This window comes from Sorex fumeus, unplaced genomic scaffold (genome assembly GCF_029834395.1).
Source record: "Sorex fumeus unplaced genomic scaffold, SorFum_2.1 ptg000098l, whole genome shotgun sequence".
Classification (NCBI taxonomy): domain Eukaryota; kingdom Metazoa; phylum Chordata; class Mammalia; order Eulipotyphla; family Soricidae; genus Sorex; species Sorex fumeus.
Window position 1 is genome coordinate 71,842,007 of NW_026606155.1, and position 5,515 is coordinate 71,847,521.

At 44.0% G+C, this 5,515-nt stretch overlaps 1 non-coding gene across 1 annotated transcript; it reads left to right on the forward strand.

Moving 5' to 3' along the window:
* The first annotated feature begins 543 nt into the window (after nucleotides 1-543).
* LOC130042117 (U6 spliceosomal RNA) lies at nucleotides 544-650 on the forward strand. The gene has a single exon (XR_008795094.1). It is a non-coding gene; the product is annotated as a U6 spliceosomal RNA (small nuclear RNA).
* Nucleotides 651-5,515: the final 4,865 nt, after the last annotated feature.

Below are 5,515 nucleotides of genomic sequence, written 5' to 3' on the forward strand. Positions count from 1 at the left end.
AAATCTTGGAAGAAAACTCTCAACCCCTGGCCAGAGGAATAGAATAGCAGGTAGGGCACTAGCCTAGCACGTGCCTGATCTGGGTTCAATGCCTAGCATACAGCATGGTTCCCCCCACCACCGCCAAGAGTAAGCCCTGAGGACCACCACATGTGGCCCCAAAATCAAGAACAAAAAAGAAAACCTCTCAGTCTCTTGAGATTTCTACAGCCTTCTTGCCCCACAACAGCTGAGTCTCAGTGAGCCACAACAAACAGCTATTTGCTCTCCTTCCTGATGCACAGAAACTGTGAGATAAAGATGATTTTAGCAGGGCTGGAGAGAGGGTAGAATGCTTCCCTTGCATGGAGAGGACTTGGTTTCAGTCTTGTGTTGTACTCACCACTTGCTTATGTGTCCTCATTGGGGGCGGGTAGGGGGAGGAATCAAACCTATTGTTTCAGGAAGAAACCATGATACTCAAATTTGAGTCCACACTGATAAATTTATTGCTCCTTGGGTTGTTGCCCAGTATAGATAATGTGAGCAAGAATCTTTAATAAGGTGCTCGCTTCGGCAGCACATATACTAAAATTGGAACGATACAGAGAAGATTAGCATGGCCCCTGCGCAAGGATGACACGCAAATTCGTGAAGCGTTCCATATTTTTAAATAAAATAAAGGGGAAAAAAAAGAATCTTTAATAAGGAGTTGGTGCTGCAATAACATGAGTATGAGGAAATAACAAATGCCCCATATCTGTTGATTTGTTAATATTGGAGGTAGAGGCAAATTCTTCTATATAGGAGCACAGTCTTTGGGTTTACAGCAAAATCTTTCAATCTCCACATCCCAGGTGGGCCCCCCGCAAGCTCACCAGGAGTGATCCCTGAGTACAGAGCCAGGAGTAACCCTTAAGTATGTGTGCCCAAAAACAAAAAAAATTTAATGGTTTTAATTTATTATGCAGAAATAAATCACTCATACAAAAATCTTGAAGAAAGTTAGTTCAATGAAGAGACAAAGCAGAAGTTTTGTTTTTTAAATAATGGGACCAGAGTCAAAACAGTATCACAATGATACACGAATAAACAAATGAAAGAACCTGAGGTCAAGCCATATATTCAAACACACTGGATAATTGAATTTGTGCAAATAGTGTCAACTCAGTGAAGAGAAAAGAGAGGGACATTCATAAATGATGCTGAGACAACTCAGTAGCTCATGGGGGGGGGGGGGTAATGAAATTAAATTAGATCCTTGTCTTTCATAGCACAGCGGGTAGGGCGTTCGCCTTACACGCGGCCAACATGGCCGACCCGAGTTCGATTTATCCGCCCCTCTCGGAGAGCCCGGCAAGCTACCGAGAGTATTCAATATGCCAGACACAGTAACAACAAAGTCTCCAATGGAGACGTTACTGGGCCCACTCGAGCAAATCGACGATCAACTGGAGGGCCTTTACCTTTACCTTACCTTTACCTTGCCTTTCATACAACACACCAACCAAAATTTAAATGTATAAAAATGAAATCATAAAAATGATAATAATGACATATTTATTCTTTTCATTTTGACAGGGGGAAAAAACTACATAAGCAAAGTCAAAAGAAAGTAACGATTTATATAAATTTCAAGACCAGACAAAAGTAATATGTAGTGATAGAAATCAGATCGATGATTGTCTGAAAACAGTAGGTACAAGGCAATTTTCTAAGATGATAGGAATATTTTGCATCCTGATTTGCATTGGTGAATACACAGGCATATACATTTGTCATAATTTAAGAAATATATATTTAAATTGTCTGCATTTCATTGTTTCAGTATACCACAATAGAAGTGTGGTAGGGTTTTTTTGTGGGGAGAGGGTGTGCACCAGATAAATAGTACAGCGGATGGGGGGCTTTCTTTGCATTTGGCTAACCCAGGCTCGATCCCTGACAGAACATATGGTACCCTGCACACCACCAAGTATTCTGAGTACAGAGCTAGGAGTAACCCCTGAGCATCACTAGGTGTGGCCCAAAAAATAAACAAATAAGAAATAATAATCATACCAAATGGAGCCTTTAGGTTCAGGTAGCTAGAAGTTAATGCAATGCAGATGATCCAGCCTGTTATACTCTCTCTCTCTCTCTCTCTGGCCCCATCCAGTCATTTCACAGAGCACATCATTCCTCCCATAGAGATCAACTCTCCTCCAGCCTCCACGAAAGACTTAACTGCTCTGTTGAAGCTTTGCTTATGGTAATGAACTTTTGTTTCTAGGTAACACTGTCTGTGGAAGACAATTCTAAGAAGAAAATATAACTGGAAACCAACCGTTGCTTTTTCTGTGCTCTTTAAACAATAAATGAATGTTTGCCCTTAAAACTTGTCATTCTAGAACATTTTATCCTAACGATGTAAGACCTGGGGCCAGAGTGATAGTACCATTGGTAGGGTATTTGCCCTGCATGCAGCCGACCCCAGTTCAATCCCCGGCACCCTATAGGGACCCCTGAGCACAGAGCCAGGAGTTAGCCCTGAGCACTGCCAGAGGTGGCCCAAATACAAAACAAAGCCAAAAAAAAATCTAATACATAAGACTATTTTTTTTTTGCCGTATCGAAAGCACAGCGGTAGGGCGTTTGCCTTACAAGTGGCCAACATGGCCGAGTTCGATTCCTCCGCCCCTCTCGGAGAGCCCGGCAAGTTACCGAGAGTATCTCGCCCACACGGCAGAGCCTGGCAAGCTACCCGTGACGTATTCGGTATGCCAAACACAGTAACAACAAGTCTCATGATGGAGATGTTACTGGGCCCGCTCGAGCAAATCGATGAACAATGGGAGGACCGACCGTGACACTTTTCTTATATTCAAGGATTCCTTTTTGAGCCGAATGGAATAGCACAGGAACTTGCGTGCCTGCCTTGACAGACTACTGGTCACAAGTTTGGGTGCCCTTTGTCCAGCATGTGCAAAGGTCACAGGTTTAGGCGCCCTTTGTCTCACAGGTACTAAGAGTCACCCAGGCAACAGTGCTTGCTGGTTTTGGCTGGCAGCTCTGCCGTCTGATCCCCAGCTCTGCAACTATTTGCAGCAGCACCAGGACCAGGTGTGAATGAACACCACACAAAGGGGTGCAGCCCCAAAGAGCACCACAGCTAAAAAGCATGTGTGAGTGCCTTGGCCAGGAAGTGTGTCCTCTGCACAGCACAGGGGAGCCCTGTGGGCCCTGCAGACAAGTGCTGCAGCTACAGCTGTGTGAGCACCACAGCCTGAAGTGTGTGCAACCCTAGCCACTGCAATCATAACAAAGGGAAGTGGGGAAATCAATTTTGTTTATTTAGGGGTCACACCCAGCAGGACTCAGGGTTTACTCCTGACTCTGTACTCAGGGATCACTCCTGGCAGTGCTTAGAGACCATATGGAGTGCCAGGGATCAAAACGGGGTTGACGACATGCAAGGCAAGAGTCCTGCCTGCTGTATTATCTCTCCAGCCCCTAAATAAATACATATATATAGATATATTCAAGCTTTTAAATGACTCATCATTAGTTTAAGATAGGATAAAGAAGACGCCAACAGCTGACCTATTACAGGTCGTCTCAGCCGCCACCCAGTCCAGATATCTGAAATCTTGGCAGGAAGTGGACAAAGTTCCCTCCCTGCCAAAGGCCCAGCACTCCACTTACCTCATCTGGCTACTGCCATCACTGGCAGATCACAGCTGATCTGGGAGAGACAGTGGCAGCTGATCATCCCAGCGCCAAAACTCCTGAAGCTCACAGCAGCATATGCGGCCATGCAATCCCTCCAAACTTCACAAAGCTGACAGACCAGGAGCAGCACAAAAAAATGAGATGTTGAAACTGCGTAGAAGCCCACTAAGCTCAACGAGTGAAAAGAATAACATAGGAGGCTCAGTCACTCCTCAGACAATGATTTTAGTCGCACCATTCCAAGATATATTTTGTAATAAGAATATAAAGTAAATTATTTTGTGTCTGCTAAGTGATCAGACTTGGGTGAGTCGGACACTGGGGACAATGGCAGAAGGAAGGGTACACTGGTGGTGTTAGAACATTGAATGCCTAAAGCAACTGTATTGTGAACAACTTTGCAAATCACAGTGTTTAAATAAAGTTTCATACAAAAAAAATAAGATAGGGTAAAGTAGAAGACTTGCTTGGGCAGGGAGCTCAGATTTGGGCCATACTCTCCAATATTCAGGAGTTATTCCTGAAGCTATTCCTGAATCTGGGAGGACTCAGAGAACCAGGGAACTGCCAGAGATCGAACTGTGGTTCTGCAATGTGCAAGGCAAATTCTTTAACTCCTGTGTTATCACTCTGGTCCCCAAAGACTTGCTTCTTCCTCCAACAGCTGCACCAGCCTTGGCTAAAACGAATGACAGAGATGAAACTGACACATGAGTTCCCTGAGTAGCAGAGATGAGGGATAGACAGGGGAAAAAAATGTAACACTGAATAAGAAACAGAAATATGATGAAACCTATACTTCCCCCAGCTATGTAGATATTAATAGTTTTCCTTATTATGTCTTATGCAACAGAACATTTTGAAAAGAATTGCAGCACTAGATAAACTGCAACATCATTCTGAGACCCATCATTCAAAGTTCGGAGAAAAGGGAATGGCCTATTTGAAATGTTGCTATGCTGAGCTCCTTAGAACCTAAGAATTGTTTCTTGCAGCTTTTCAAAGGAGACACGGAAAAGTCGCTGCTGCTCCCTGCAGAAACGTTATCACAAGTTGAGCTGAAGACATACCCACAGTGGCTGCTTTCCCTGAGCGCCTGCCCAAAAACAGGCATTCAAGAACCCTGGGCACCATCACCCTACCACAGTGACTGTTGGCATGCAGCAGTTGGAGGAAAGATTTCACCGTAAACCCCAAGACTGTGCTCTTCTATAGAAGAATTTACCTCTGCCTGCAATATCAACAAATCAACAGACATGGGGAGCTCATTATTTCCTCATACTCATACTGTTACAGCACCAATTCCTTATTAAAGAGCTTCACTAACATCAGTAGTGGGCAACTACCCAAGGAGCAGTAAAATCTCAGTGTGGACTCAGATTTGAATATCATGTTTTCTTCCTGAAACAACAGGTTTGAATTTTTTTTTCCTATCAAGGACACATAAGCAAATGGTGAGTACAACACGTGGCACTTGGCACAAAAAAAAGGGCAGCAGTCAGGAGAGACTATTTAGAAGGGAAGGCACTTACCTTGCATGCAGCTGCAAGGTCTATGACCCTGGTTTAAATCTCCAGCATCACATATGGTACCCTCTCTAAGCACGTCCAGGTGATTCTTCTGAGCACAGAACCAGGAATAGCTCCTGAGCACTGCCAGGTTTGGTCCAAACTCCCCACCCACCCCACCCCCCAAAAGATGAAAATAAGACAACAGTATCAAATTACCCAAGTCCCATTATAGATTTCACTATGCACACTCGAAATTTAGGGAAATAAGTCAATATCACTTTAAGAATTTTATGAAGGGGAGCCGGGGAATGCAA